This window comes from Schistocerca nitens, chromosome 6, assembly GCF_023898315.1.
Source record: "Schistocerca nitens isolate TAMUIC-IGC-003100 chromosome 6, iqSchNite1.1, whole genome shotgun sequence".
Taxonomy (NCBI): Eukaryota; Metazoa; Arthropoda; class Insecta; order Orthoptera; family Acrididae; genus Schistocerca; species Schistocerca nitens.
In genome coordinates this window covers 25,152,767-25,169,701 of record NC_064619.1, presented here as the reverse complement: position 1 = coordinate 25,169,701, position 16,935 = coordinate 25,152,767, and positions in this window count along the sequence as shown.

The window sequence follows — 16,935 nt, the reverse complement described above, 5'->3', positions numbered from 1 at the left end:
GACATACACTCAAAATTTAGCCCCCGCAGAGTGCACAACTTGGAAGAGAATCTTTCCACCGTTAATGCAAACCACATTTTTACTTCCCATGAAGCAGCAGAGTTAGATAAAGGAATGCATATAAAAGTCATTTCTTATCACTCACTACATAGAACTTCACTACAGCAACTTAACCCAAACTCCACCGACAATATTTTCAAACCTTCCAGTGATATTTTCTGAGTATTTTGGTACAAGGGACTCGTGGTCTTCAGTGGCTCCTTGCAGAAATATTACGTTTAATTTCTTACTTACATTTACCTTTTAATTTTACTAGCAAAAATGTCTGCACACAGTGCAAATGTCGATATTATGTGCTTTATCTTGTTTTGAAACAATTATGTGTTATTCAGTCATAATTTTTGCTGTTGAGAACCCTATCGCCTATTTTATTCTAAAATTTTCAGTCAGTGCTTTTCCGTCCTTTCTCAGATATGTTTCTCTGGACACATTAGTTGTGTGATAGCGGTAACACACAGGAATGGGAAAAGTGTTTCTGACGAATGGTTGGCTGATATGTACCTTGTGTGTGGGTTTACGAAATGCAGTGGAGGAACGATAGTATGCTGAACTCTCTTTACAGTGGCTGCAATCAAATAACGATACAATCACAAGACTACTTCAATAGTCTGCATGTTGTGCTGTACGTTTCCATAATTGCATAGCACAGAGTGATTCGCTGTTCTGAAGAAATATAATAAAACATAATGTCATTATAGATCTGTAACGAGCTACTAGAAACCAAGATTCCCTTAAGGCCAAACACTCAAATATTCCTAAACAGCCTCTGATATTTTTATGGGGTAGCTAGTTTTCATTATGTATAAGTTTGCGAGTCTTTTCCTTGGTATGTGTTGCTTATAACTAATAACATGAGCTCTGCACTGCAGGTCAGTAATCTTGACCACTATTTTAAATGGTTCTGTTACACAAACAAGCGACTACATGAGGTTTATGAAGTTATTTACTCTATTTTAGGATATCCATGTAGCAACACCCTGGCCATCACCCCAATATCAGACACTCTAGTCAGTGTGCAATGTTAAAGTTGACACGTTGCGAGTTTAGTAAATAATAACTGAACATTGATAATGTATCCTAAATTTAAGGAAGCAATCAAAGAAAAATTATTGGTATTCGAGACGATTCCGGTGGTTTCTGATTTAGCAGTCTACTGTTTTGCAAAGTAAAAAGATTTCATTGGTGAAGAGAGCTATTTTCCACTTTTACATATGTTGTGGAACATACACTTTTCTTAATGATCAGTAGTATTGCACATTTGGCAACCCTATTCGTAAGGATACAACCGTTCTTGCGCCACCTGTGCAATCTTCAATGTTAACTCCTATCAGAGAGAGTAGCAAGTGTATGCTCCAAATTAATGGTGATTCAGTCCTACTTCTACCAATATTCCTATCAATAAGGCAAGTCGATTTTCTCAGTGTGTCTCACTCACTATTAGAATACCAGCCACAACAGTATTACTAGACTGTTTTCACTGAGCGCAACAGCAAAGATATTGTGACATTAAGAGCTGCCAGCTTGAGGAGTGAAAGAAAGTTCACTCAGATAATTTTGCTGACCGAGGAACAGAATCTTGTTATTTCTTGAGATGTTAACACGCGCGCTGATTGAAAGGGTCTTACAGATATGCTACAGAAAAAACACTAGATACACCAGAAAAATCGCAGGGATGAGACAAGCTTGTCGCAATTTCAAGCTTCACCCTAGGATAATTATTTTTAATTTAATATCGTTTCTTATTTTGACAGATTATTCAATTAATAACGTATAAAACGATGAAGAAGTATATTCCTACGATGTGTGATATCAAAGCTAACGTTCTCAGTAATCACCACAACCGACCACTCATGAAATCAGGCAGATGTATAAGGATTTATAATCAAGTTTATGAAATTGATGTCCCAGTAGGGAGATCAGTATAAATTCTCCACGGTGACATCTAATACGAAGGCAACATGAGTTTCCCAGCCCATTTATCTCAGTGGATGAGAAACGACAATCTGCAACTTGGCAAGCGCATGTAATTTTTTGTGTAGTTTGGCGCTTTGCAGATGTACATGTTGTTCATGAATGTTATTAGTAATTTTTTCAGTACTGTGTCTACATTTTGCACTCTTTGTCTTCAAATATCATATGTGTATGTGTAATTAAATTTGAATTTGAATGGTGGTAGTTATTTATGTGTTAAAATTAGGTTCATCAGTGCATAACGTCACAAACAATACTTAAGCACTGGTGGCAGTGTGCATATGCTCACTTGTCATCAGTATTTTGTGTGTTAGGAAGGGTATCAAGGATGCTGTGCACTGAAGCAGATGTGAGATATTTTAAAATCTGAGTGAATTTATAATAATTTCTGTGACTGTGAGTTACAGTTCTGTAAATAATGAGAGAAACCAACTTACGTCGATTAGACAGTGGACCACGGCGGGTAAAACATCTCGATTTTCAGTCTCGGTGCCAGCAGAGAATTTCTGGTATGAAGACAGAATTGCCATTGGTTCGCTGAAATGTCAGTCACAAAGTAATTTTCATTGAAGTATGGATGCTTTGGTAATAATATAGCAACTTAATTTCGATGGAATACGGAAACATTTGTCTTCCATTGAAGAGCTGAGTACAAGGATAATGCCCGAAGACTTGAGAGGATTCTAACTGCACTGTAGCAATAACCCATTTTTATTGTTTCGTGTATTCTATAGCCATAACAAAGCTTAGGATGGGGCATGCGGAGTCATCTACTTCTGACACAAACTGGATCATCTGAATCATTTCACATGCACCTTCAAGAGTTCTTAATAAATATCAGGCTAACAGTGTGTCCCGAATTAGCGCAGAAAGGCTGGAAAAATATGAATGAAACCCCGGAAGGAGCTCGTTCACGCCACACAAGCAACTTCAAGAACAGAGCTACACGGTTAGGATCACATTTTCGCTCTGCTTGCGTATCTGTGAACAGTGCAGACGTCAACACAGTCAGCAATTAGTGTGGCAGTTATTAAGCCCTAATGAGTCTTTATGAGGAATGATGATATTATATACAATATTATACTTACTGTTGGTGCCTCTGACATTACTTTCATTTCTGCCGAACGTTCGTTATTCGTTTTAACTTACCAATGTTTAACACAATGTCTGTGTTTATACACAGTCCCCACCCGAGACAAATTTTCACATGTCATTAATAAAATCCACAGTTGATTCCAGTACACACTGGTATTCACAATTTTCAGCGTACCTCTCTCTCTCTCTCTCTCTCTCTCTCTCTCTCACACACACACACACACACACACATACACACACACACAGACATAATTTCCTACTTTGTGATATTTGCCATTATGCCGACAGAACAGTATCTAGCCAAATGAAAAGTAGTCGCCAAACCACGGTATGTCAATCGTTCAACAAACAATGAAAGGATCCCTGGCAAAGAAAGACGATGAAAGAAAAAGATCGAGCAGGAGAAATCTGCTGAGATTAGTCAGTGTATATTTTTGCGAAGAGAATCAACTACAGCTCAGAACATACAACGAAATTAACTTCCACGAGTGGTTAATGAATAACCGAAAAAAATCCAGTTCATTATTATGAAAATTATACTACTAAAGATTTGAAATTTACTAGTAAGTCTTCGTTACGTAAAGGGCTACGTTAATACGAGGGTCACTGCAAAGAAATGCACACTATTTTTTTTAAAAATACAGTGTTCATTCTGCATGTGTGAAAGTTTTACAGTGTGTAGATACATCCTTCCCGCTTGTTTGCAAACTTAGTTCAACCTGTTCCCGTGAGTGGCGCCGTTACAGCATGTCTTCAAGATGGCTGCTATACTTGACGTTCGTCAGAAGCAACGTGCTGTCACAGAATTCCTGTGCTGTGAAACGATACCGTGGGAAACATCCACAACAGGTTGAAAAAGGTGTATGGAGATGCTGCTGTCGATCGTAGTGCAGTTAGTCGGTGGGCAAGCAGGTTACATGATGTAGGCGGGCACGGCAATACTGAGGATTGTCCTCACAGCGGTAGGCCTCGTACTGCACACACTCCAGACAATATGGATAGAGTTAACGAATTGGTGACTGCTGACAGACGCATCACAGAGAAAGAATTGTCACGCTACGTTGGGATTGGGGAAGGAAATGTTAGCAGAATACCAAAAGTGTTTGCGTCAAAAAAGTTTTTGCGAGGTGGGTTCCCAGGATGTTGACAGTGGCTCACAAAGAAACAAGAAAAACAGTATGCAGCGAACTTTTGGAACAGTACGAGAATGGTGGAGATGAATTTCTTGGAAGAATTGTGACAGGTGATGAAACATGGTTCCATCATTTTCCACCAGAGACGAAGAGGCAATCAATGGAGTGGCATCACGCTAATTCACCCAAGAAAAAAAAAATTCAAAACCACACCTTCTGCTGGAAAAGTTATGGCTACGGTGTTTTTCGATTCTGAAGGACTCTTGCTTGTGGACATCATGCCAAGTGGAACCACCACAAATTCTGATGCATATGTGACGACACTGAAGAAACTTCAAGCTCGACTGAGTCATGTTCTACCACATCGGCAAAAGCAGGATGTTTTGCTGTTGCACGACAATGCACGGCTACATGTCAGTCAAAAAACCATGGAAGCGATCACAAAACTGGGATGGACAACACTGAAACACCCACCTTATAGTCCTGACCTGGCTCCATGTGACTATCATCTCTTTGGGAAACTGAAAGAGTCTCTTCGTGGAAGAAGGTTTGAAGATGATGACTCCCTTGTGCACGCTGCCAAACAGTGGCTCCAACAGGTTGTTCCAGAATTTTACCGTGCCGTTATACAGGCGCTGGTTCCAAGGTGGCATAAGGCAGTTGAGAGGGATGGAAATTATGTGGAGAAATGAAAATATTGTTCCTAAAGGATGTGTCTACACACTGTAAAACTTTCAGACATGTAGAATAAAAGATGGATAATAAAAAAATAGTGTGCATTTCTTTTGGAGTGACCCTCGTAGTTTTAACTGCAATTAAAATCAACAAAGTCGAATAGAACAAGATAAAATTCACTTGTCATATCCTCTAAGTCTCACTTTTCAAGCATCTATGAGCACCTTGTAATGGTACTTGAGTTACGTAACCATTGCGGCAGCTCACCTGAACCTCTCGATACCAGCAATATTGCCGGCCGCAGTCGTCTCGCGGTTAAGGCGCTCAGTCCGGAACCACGCGACTGCTACGGCCGCAGGTTCGAATCCTGCCTCGGGCATGGATGTGTGTGATGTCCTTAGGTTAGTTAGATTTAAGTAGTTCTAAGTTCTGTGGGACTGATGACCACAGATGTTAAGTCCCATAGTGCTCAGAGCCATTTGAACCAACCAGCAATATTCTACTGTGTTTCTGCAAAGTAGTTGACTTATATCAGAGACAACATTCAGATTTGATTTCATTAATGTAGAGGTACTTTGATGCATCGATATGTTTATGTTGCAATGATATTATTCTTATGTGTATTCTTTCTTTTGTCACTATGAACTTTGACGTACTTGTAACTCTGATTTTTGGGCGCGTAAGCGATTATTAGTTAATTAGTTGTTAGAGAGTCGGACACTTGGACCTTTAGAGAGTAAAGTCTTGGACGTTATGTTGGAAAGACGCATATTGTCGTCAGCTTATAAAATGTTAACTTTAACTGTGAGGAAGATGTTTTCAAGTATGTTTTGTATTGTGAAGTGACGTTTTATGTGTTACGTGATTTTTCTACAAAAGCAATTAAGAGGAAGTGTAACTTAAATTCGGGGTGCTGATTGTTTTTTTTTTTTTTACATCACCATTGTGCTAACTTTCACAGGTTTAATCTTCAAGAATGCTTTGTGAAACACATATATAAAATTTTTGAATATCGCATAATAAAACCTAGGCCTCTTTGTCTCCGAGCTTGGAATCATCACCACCTAGGTTTTCGACGATTGAGCCATGATTTTACAACGAGACCAGCGTGGGCAACACGAAAAGATGAGTGCCTAGTTTATTCATTATTACATGAAATGACTTTATTAACTGTGCTCTAATGACACCTGCCACATAATAACTTTGTTGTTACCCGAAAATGCAGTATATAGCAGCGTGAGCAACACCACAATCGTTACAAAATTTTGGCCTTTGTTGAGGTAGGGTTGTTAGAACCTGAATAATTTCCAGTTGATAAAATGAAGGAAAGAATTCTTCACCATACTGACATTACAGTGCGATAGGAAATGGATGTAATATACTTATTATCGCACGTATGTTTCAGTTCTTGCAAACGTCACGCCTTCTTAATATCGTATACTCACTTATTTGATATAGAACTGTAATAGCAGTTTTCCTGTAGTAACGTGGTTTCTGTAGCAGCTACATCGGAGACTAGGTTGGAACTAAAACACAGCTATAATAAATAACGCAGTTCTTTTGTCAAGCTTAATGACACAGCAAGAGATTTTGCCGAGCAATTGCTCTAGCAAACACAGAAAATTGCATTCCCTGGCGCCACATCTTTTCCTGACAGTGCCTAGTGTCGCAGTAAGTTTATAACGTGGAAACGTGCACAGGCATCCAGTGTGAACTGCTACTGGGTCCCGGTACAGCGCGAGGAAACATTGGCGGCGGACACAAAGAGCCCATACGCAGGCGGGCGCACTCATTTCGCCGGGGCCCGCCGCGCGCAGCTGCTGCTTCCGCGGAAAGCCAATTGCATTTCGCGGCCACCTCGTTCGCAGCGCAGCGGACCGGACGGGGACAATGGCAGCGGGCGACAATGGCGACCTCTGGCGGCCAAGTGTGCCCGCTAAGTGGCGCCCGGCGGCCGGGCGACGCTTTTCCGCAGATTAGGCTGCCGGCGCGCCTTGTTCGCCAGCTGACGTCACGGGCTGCGTTCATTACTCCTAGCCGACGACAGTGTCCGCCGCTACTGCTCGACTGTCGGTGGTTGGGAGCATTCTGAAGTGGCAGCAGGACGCATCTGTATTTTGAGAGACGCAGTGTGAAGTATGTACAGTATGTGATACAAATGCTTTCTGTGAATTACTCATCAGACAGGTCGACGAAGTAACTTCAGTATCTGTACGTTTCTAGAAAAGGAGAAACTCTTGAAGAAACTCGAGGGGGCACTTGTGCGCTCCAAGCTCTATCGCCGTTCCTGTCTCGAGGCCCAAATGTAGGACTTAATACCAGTTGATCAAAAAGTCAGTATAAATTAGAAAACTTAATAAACCACGGAATAATGTAGATAGAGAGGTACAAATTGACACACATGCTTGGAATGACATGGGGTTTTATTAGAAACAAAAAAAAAACACCCCATATTGCTAGACGCGTGAAAGATCTCTTGCGCGCGTCGTTTGGTGATGATCGTGTGCTCAGCCGCCACTTTCGTCATGCTTGGCCTCTCAGGTCCCCAGACCTCAGTCCGTGCGATTATTGGCTTTGGGGTTACCGGAAGTCGCAAGTGTATCGTGATCGACCGGCATCTCTAGGGATGCTGAAAGACAGCATCCGACGCCAGTGCCTCACCATAACTCCGGACATGCTTTACAGTGCTGTTCACAACATTATTCCTCGACTACAGCTGTTGTTAAGGAACGATGGTGGACACATTGAGCATTTCCTGTAAAGAACATCATCTTTACTTTGTCTTACTTCGTTATGCTAACTAATGCTATTCTGATCAGATGAAAGCCCATCTGTCGGACATTTTTTGAACGTTTGTATTTTTTTGGTTCTAATAATGGCCCATGTCATTCCAAGAATGTGTGTCATTTTGTACCTCTCTGTCTACATTATTTCGTGGTTTATTCAGTTTTCAAATTTATACTGACTTTTTGATCACCTGGTATTAAGTCCTACATTTGGGGCCTCGAGACAGGAACGGCGATAGAGCTTGGAGCGCACAAGTGCCCCCTCGAGTTTCTTGAAACGTAAGTTTACCGTCAGTTTAGATGACGGGTACCAGCTTGAGAATGCTTATTACTGATGTTAAGTTAACTAATATTTTACTTTTACGTAGGACCACAAACTTTCACACATGTGTAACATAGAAAAAGCTTGCTGCAGCCGCTACAGCTCTTTCCAGTGTCACGTAACAACCATTTCAGTCCCAAAAATTTAAAAAATACTGGAAATACAATTTCAACAGAAGGGCAGTTTAAGGCGCAGTTTCATATCTGGAAGACTGCATCACTGAACAGCGGCATACAATAGTGTGTTATCTCATTTGCCTGTAGTTGCAGCTCGCAGATTACTAATCTTGACTTACAGACAAAGAGTATGGCCACGGGACCTTCAGCCCGAAGTTTAAGTTCCTCCTGCCAGGCAGCACCATGGTCAGAGAGTTGTAGTCGCTTTGGACGAGATTTTTGATGGTGGAAATTAAAAATTCCAGGAAATTTAAAATAGACCAATGCCACTACGTGTGCTATGGTTGAACTTAAAAGAATGCTGGAAAAATTTAAAAACTAAATATATAGAATGACGGAAATTTAAAAAACTGTTGGAAATTAAAAGAAAGTCAAAGACGCATTGATCAGAAATTTGAAAAGCAAAGTATTGAAAGGAAGCGTTCAATCGTAATAACATAAATTTTACAATATTAGACTAAGCTAACCGTGCTTTATATACATCCTGCCCACTCCTCTCCTACTCCTCCACTCTTCCTATCGCCAACCAGTCTCAGTGTGATACTGAAGATGAAACAGCCAATCAAATAACCCAAAAAGCTGGAACCAAGCAAAACATGTTACTGGGAAATTAAAAAACACTTACCCTCTTCCCTTGCCTACAGCCCATCACAGCAAAGTATTGAAATGGAACAGCCAACAGTGAAAAATCTGAAAACCTCTCCCTTATCCTTCTCTTCCCAGCCAGTCACCGCGAAGCATTAAAAATGAAACACAAATTTGGAAACCCAGGAGGGAGGGAATTAACTCAATTGTGATTTGTATTGCCCCATCTTCCACTCCTTTATCCAACCGCTCAGAGTGTAATATTAAAACGATGCATTATATTGGCACCAAGATGCATTATTTCTGTGATATTTAGGAAAAATTGTATGAGGCCGTACTGCATAATGTACCACTTCCCTCCGCTCTCCTCTTCTCCCGTTAAAGCCTATTATTTTATCCACCTTGGAAATGGGAGACCTAAATGCAGTGTATCCTCACCTGTGCCTACTCTAAATAATCTAAATGATCACAATTATTTATCATAAAAACATATCATTAGTTTGGATTACTAACTTCAAAAATTATTTATGGACTGACCCACCAGTCACATAAGCAAATTTAATTCGAAGCTACACATCCATTGCTATGGAATGCTGGAATGAGTACATAACGTACACTCCACAAGCAGTTAAAACTCAACTTTGGCTTTTCCAATGAATGTAATGAATTATTAACACGTAATTGCAGAAGATGAGTTTTCCTTTAAATGCTTTTCTGAAAATCTTAAGGGAAACGCGAAATAAAATCAGCTGAATATTTATGCCCCAGTTCCTTGCTGTCACCAACAATTGTCTCAACTGGTAAAAACGTTAAAAGTTCAATCTAAGAAACATAGTTAGTGAAAGACAGCAGAGGTTCACATTAATTATGTGCCACATTTGTAACGTTTGTCACATTCCACCGTAATATAAATGTCAGCAAAACTTCACCAAAACGCAGCACGCCAAAAATGTTGCAGTATATACAGTAAGTGTCACATTGTTTACATCAAGCATTACAATGTTGTTTTACATATATATCCGTCAAATTCGTCTCTCTTAAGCGTGGTCTACACGTAGCGTCATTGACGTAATCGAAAACTTCTTGTTCCCAGTTTCGACCTAACTACTGCTTAAACTGTAAATAAAAGTCGTTGTCGTTGTTGGCAAAAGACTTTCAGCATAATAGGTCACCCTTAATCTGCCAATGCCCTTGTCAAAGAGGGCTGACTAGCAGGCATAGGTCGAGAGTAGAGCCATGCAGGCTCTTGTCTCATCCAAGTGGTCTGTATATGGTTGCAGCGTGTGAGAGATGGAGAAAATACACTTTGCATACCTTGGCGGGAATTGCCGAAGATGACAGGTGCAATCACCGAGCTGAGGAAGCACTTGTCTGTAGTCACAGGGATGTCACACACTTGTCCAAGGAGATGCGGATGCCACGTTATCATGCACACTTGCACACAGGCTGTGAATTTGTAATTTGCATATGCTAAATTTATTTGAATGCTGAAGAACAAATACAAGTAATAGTTGTTATTTGTTATTCGTTTTAACACATAAATAGAGTTTTTTGAGTAATTATAGATATACAAGAATAACGACATTTGTTTGTCATCTGCGATTAAAAAATATTATAAATAGTAGATAAATGTAAAATCCAATGACATTAATTGCTCCATATCCATTATTACTTACTATTCACATACACATTTTGCTGCTTTGAAATTAGTTTCGAGAACAGCAGTTTTATCAAACATCTCATCAGAATACTCGTTTCATTTTCGAAGATCTTCCATTGTGACAGACTAACGAAAATATGTTCGACACATGATAAGTGAATGTCGGTATTTCGTATCTCTTGGAATTTTCTTTAGTTCAGGAAAAAATATAAGACTTTGAACTCACAATCGTCTTCCAAACGATTTGTGAAATCATTAAATCAGTCGCAATTTTCGTAAATAAATTCGTTCTGATTCACTGTTAATTTCAGCTCCTAGAGCATGTTGAAAATAAATTTTGTTTTTAAATCACAAAGTCATCTAAAACTGGCGACTCCACCTCCAAGACATACATTTGGCCATTATAATTACGTCTACAGTTTTTTGTAAGTCTCCCTTGGTCATGGATAGCAGAAAAGGTGAGGTATTTGTTTTTAAATCTTGGGTGAGGCATTGTGCAGTGAGCGCAGATAGTGAAGAAAGGCTGAAAAACCCTTCCAGTCGTCTCTTGACACATTCTCGATTAAAAAAGTTGCCCGTGTGCTACAGTGTTACGACCTTTCTTATGTACACGAACTTAGTGTCTCTTCCGAAACTTTTATCTTTAGAGTTCCGTGTACTTCATAGACTATGTCCGGTTGAAAATCTATTCCATCCTCAACAGAAAACTTGCAGACACTTAATCCTAAAATAGTTTAGGATGACTTTAGACTTGCAGCAGCATTCCAAAAACGTTTACGGGACTACAGTTTTAAAGTCTGTTGATACTAGTCGTTAGCAACTAGTGAGTTCACACTTTGGTCACCCATTTTGTATAACTATAAATACGAATGAATTTCATAATTATATCATTGAGACACACATTTCCGATAATGTTGGCAGGCTTGGTGCAATGGAAGAAGTTGTTGCAGATTAAGAGTTTTTCTTCGCTGCATTGTCTGGTTACGTTCAGCGTTTTTGTACGTTAGAAGGGAAGTTGCAAAGTACTGTCAGGAGCAGAGAGCCACGTCAGGAGTATAGCTATTAGGCCGTCCACATAAGAAGCATTATTATATGAGATTTGTTACGCTTTAATGCAAGTAAAGTTGTTGTGAACCTGCAAGTTGCTGTGAGCACAGGAATGTTGTAGCGTGTATCGTGTGTGTTCTTGCCTGCCTCGCATCTCTCAGCCGACTTATACAGCCAATTACAGAGAGAGCTAGAGTTCAAAGTGCACTCTGAAACAGAGTGCTACTTCACTTAGCATTTTTATCATTGTTGGAGATGAAAGAAGCAATAAGTAACTGAAAATCGTAGGACCAAGAGGGGTTGTACCTTAAAGGCTAAATGGCTCTGAGCACTATGGGACTCAACTGCTGAGGTCATTAGTCCCCTAGAACTCAGAACTAGTTAAACCTAACTAACCTAAGGACATCACAAACATCCATGCCCGAGGCAGGATTCGAACCTGCGACCGTAGCGGTCTTGCGGTTCCAGACTGCAGCGCCTTTGTCCGCACGGCCACTTCGGCCGGCTGTACCTTAAAGATTTAGATTTATAATGTGGAGCAAATCCAAATTTTTTTAAGCCTTCTCTATAGCTCCTCCTTGCCCTCCACAATCATGCCTTCGTTGTCTAGCTTCTTTAGCTCTACGAATTGTAATAACTTTCCTTGGTGCTTGTGAGCCCACTGAGTCAGTGGGAAATATTTCTGTACGAAGCATTAATAGGTCATTTATCAAACGGAAACTGTACTGAGCCAAGGGAACAAATCCTGCGCAAGAAGTAATCGATGAAAATGAGGTGGATGGCACGGTATTCGTTATTTAAGTTACGGATAATGAATAACAAATAATTACTTGTATTCACAAAGAGGAAGAATGAAAGAGGAGAAAGACAAGTTGAGTTTGCACACTACGTTAGCTAGTAATAGCGAGTACTCTGTTCAAGAATCGTAAGAAGAGAAGGTGTACTTCGAAAAGACCCAAAAGTGGAATACTTTCCCAGCTAGATTACATCACGGTCAGACAGAGATACCGAAATCAGATGTTGGACTGTAAGGCACACTCAGTAACAGAAGTAAACTCAGATCATAACTTAGCAACGATGAAGAGTAGATTTCAGCTTAAGAGGAGGAAGTGGGATACTGAACTACTGAAGAACCATGAGACGCAGTGGAAGTTCGCAAAGAATATGGAAACTGAGGTAAGGATAACCACAGCAGATAGTTTAGCAGACGAGGAGTGGACATTCCTAAAAGAGAAATCTAAGACGTTGGACGGACAAAAATTGGCACAAGGGAGGTATCTCCAAAGAAACTTTGGGTAACAGAAGAAATACTTCAGCTTATTGACCAAAGAAGAAAGTGCAAAAATGTTAAGGGAAGACAGGAATAAAACAGTGCAAATCACTTAGGAAAGAAAGAAATAGGAAGAGGAGGAAAGCAAAGGCGAAATGACTGTAGGAGAAATGTGCAGAAATCGAAAAAGAAATGGGTACTGGGAAGACTGCGTGGCATGACAGTCACATACTGTTGAGCAATATTTGATTGTATTTCTCCTCATCCCTTAGCTGCTTTTGAGGGGGATACAGTGCTTTCTAACTCAGGAAAAAGACTCCAGTATACATTATTAAGAAATGAACGGGGAAGGTTGTTCGTCACAAGGCCTCGCTTGATCACAGGCGGTCAGTCGGACAGGCTCTAGAGAATGGAAATGGGTCGCCAGTACACTGCAGTTAGCGGAAGTGGTTGTGGTAAGTCCCTGCTCAACGCTTTTGTGTGACAAGTTCACCTCCCTGTACGCAGATCGAAGGCCATGCTCCGTCACCTTTAGAAAATTCGTTGCCCATACTTCCAGATCATCTTGTCCAATCAAATAGTCTCCCCAGCCACCATGCTTAGGAGCGAAGGTCTCTACCAGTGAGTGGCTAGTAGCCGATACCAACGTCAAGCATGTTGCGGTGCGTTCTGTAAGCCAACACTCGGATATTTCTGCAAGTTTCCTCTGTATTCACCTAAGTAAAGCAATATCCTCGCTGGTCACTGTGGCCATTGCCGGGTGTCATCCATTCCATACAGATTTCGGTTTACAGGAAGATAATTTTACGAACTAGCCTTCCTGTCATGGTGAGAGACTGAGTCTGGCGATCCAGCCTTGGAGAGGGAGTTTTGGTCCGGAGCGAGATAGGAGCGCACGTTTGCTCAGTTTTGAGTAATGTCGCATTTCACATTTGATGTAAATTTTCTGAACAGCTCACAGTCGGGTATTCGATACGCAACTTGTGTTGCCTGATTGACTGTATTGTTTCTTGGGTCTTCGACTCATTTATTTTGCATCTGCAAGCTGCGCAGACAGGAAAGCTTGTAGCGTCTCCTACGGAGTTTTCCATGAAGGTGTGGTGTCTCTCCACAGCGTGAGCGGGACGTCCATAATTAAATTCAACACAAAGCGAACTTTCTGTTTCAGTATTTTAGGTACCTTTGTGCACGTTGCGTTGGAGCAATTTCTCTATCAGAATTAACATCCTCTATGATAACTTCATTGGTAACCTAGTCTCTATCATTCTAATGTGGTATGTACTGAGATTTTGGAGTAAATAAGTGACTTTTTAAACTCAGGTTTGATTTGATTCTCAGAAACAAAACATTCTCCCGCACTATCGTTACTAGGCGAACTTTCAAAAACAGAGATACACCTTCGATTCCTTATCTCAATGTTATAAAGTTCCATTGCAAAGCAGGTGCTTTCTGTTTAAGTATGAGCGGCTATGACTTATGATTTACGAGCACAGTATTGAGTTTGTCAAAGTTACACCAAAAGGAGGTCAGAGAGACCAAGAAATGTGAACATAGCATGTTCTGCTCAACTTACTCAGCATGTATTACGTTGGTGCATAAGTTCCTAGCGTTTTCGTTTTCATGTTGGTATTCTGGTTGCTGTGGCTTAATTGATTTTATATTTCTATTTCAGTGTTGCTATTTGAGTTAACTGTACTGTCATTTTGATGTTCGGAGGTAGTGATTGGAGCTGACAACGCTGGAAAATGAAGTGCCAAGTGGAGAAATCGGAACATTTCTTACATATTCTTCTTCTGACTTCAGTTGAGGAGTCACGGCAGCCAAGGCAGCAAGAAACATTTGTGTCATGTATAAGGATAATTTCACTGGAAAGAACACGCTGAGAAAATAGTTTTCTCGTTTCAAGGAAGACCGTTTTGACATTAGGAACTCTACAAATTCAGGAAGACTTTCTGGGTTTAATGAACATCGTTTAAACGTATTAATGCACAATGATCGATTCAGTGTACTCGAGAACTGCTAAATATGACGAACTGTAATCATTCCACTATCGTGCGACATATGAATAAAATGAGGAAGATTTAAAAATCGAGTGTACGGGTACCACATGGTCTAAGCCAAGCTCACAAAAATCAGCGAATTGCCGCATGTGTTCGTTAATGGTGACGAGAAATGGAGTCTAACACAAGGGAGAGAAAGGAATGTCTGACACCAAACGAAGCAGTGACTCACCGTCAAAGACCTGAGAGCACCCTGAAAATACAATGTTATTCATCTGGTGGAACAGCGACGGTTTGTAGTACAACGAATTGCTTCGCGAGCTGTCGCCATCGTGTAACCATCACTGGTGACATTTCTGTCAACGACAGAGACGTCGTGCAGTCGCTATATAAGAACAACGACCAGGAAGACTATGTGAGGTAATGCTACTCAACGCGCATTCTGCTAGACTGACAAAAAACACTATGCAGGAACTGCGTCGTAAAATCATCAGCATCTGCATTATTCATCTCATCTTGTGCCCTCAGACTTTCACCTTCTACGCTCTCTGTGGAACTACCTCCAAGGAAATTCCTTTCCAGGTATGCCTTCCGAACATGGTTTACCGAGGTCTTTGCCTCAAATCCACGTGATTTCTGCAGTCGCGGAATCGAAAGTTTACCTAAGCGTTGGCAGACTGTTTCAAATAGTGAAGTAGAATATATTGGTGGTGACTGAGCTCCCTGTTATGAGCTTCAGATGTGTTTATTGAACTTACTGGTAAACGCTGCGAAGTTCAGCACCAAACAATTAGAAAATTCAAAACAACGTTCGGTGCAATTAAAAGCAAGGGTTGTAACAATGGGAAGTCAACTGTCGAAAACAGAGGAAAGAGTGTGTAGGTGGAAAGGTACAGTGAAGGCTGCTGTGAGGAGGGAGCAACTGTCTGATTCAGAGATAGAAGAAGAAAATTGGGTCGATATGGAAGAGATATGGGAATCCGGTACAAGAGGGAATATTTAAAAGAGATTTGGAACACTTGAAATCAAATAAGGGGAAAGGAATGTATACCACACCAACGGAATTCCAAAAATCGTTGGAGGTAAGTATCAACCAACCCACTGTTCAAGTTGGTGTGTAGAATCAGACACTCGGGCACTTCCAGCTGGCATTCAGAGAAATATCATCCGCACAATTCCGAATATAGCAAGGGCAGGTAACTGCGAACGCTTTCACACAGTCAGCTCAAAAGTTCATGCATCCGAGCTGCTTACGACAATAATGTACAGAAGAATGGAAGAAAATAATATGTTTCTGAAAAGTGAAGGCCACCGAAAGGCAACTGCTGTGTTTGATATTCGAAGCAAGGCCGAACAGATGAACATTTTCATAAGATTTGTTGTTCTGGAAAGGGCGTTTAACTATGTAAAACGATGCAGGATATGAGAAATGCTAAGAGAAATAGGAGTAAACTATGGGGAAAGACCGGTAATACACAGTGTGCGCAGGAATCAAGAGGGACTTAGGAAGTCCTCAGATTAAAAAGGATATAAGACAGCGATGTTATCTTTCGCCTCTACTGTTCAACCCAGACAACTAAGAAGTAATGACGGAAATAAAAAAAGGGCTCCTAATTGGGATTAAAAATCAGGCGAAAGGATACCAATTATATGATATCCTGCTGAATTGATATCCTCAGTGAAAGTGAAGATCAGTTAAAGATTCTGTTGAATGTAGAATGTGGACAGAGAGTAAAACGAAGAAAGACGACCATAACGAGAAGTAGCAGAAATGAGAATAGTGAGAAACTCAAAATCAAAATTAGTAATCACGAAGTAGAAGAAGTTTAGAAATTTTGCTACCTTTGAAGCAAAATAAGCCATGACGGACAAAGCAAGAACATTGAAAGCAGCCAAGCACGGGCATAAAAGGTACTCCTCGTCAAAAGCAGTATCCAACGGAGGCTTCCATTTGTGGAAATACACCCAACAAATAATTGAGGTTGTAGGCTCTAAGAGCTCCTCTAAAATGATGAGGCTGTCACAGGCGAGGAATTAGAGGTGGTCTGCATCAAACAAATAAGAATACAATACTAGTTCTGCAAGGTTCGCAGGAGAGCTTCTGTAAAGTTTGGAAGGTAGGAGACGAGATACTGGCAGCAGTAAAGCTGTGAGG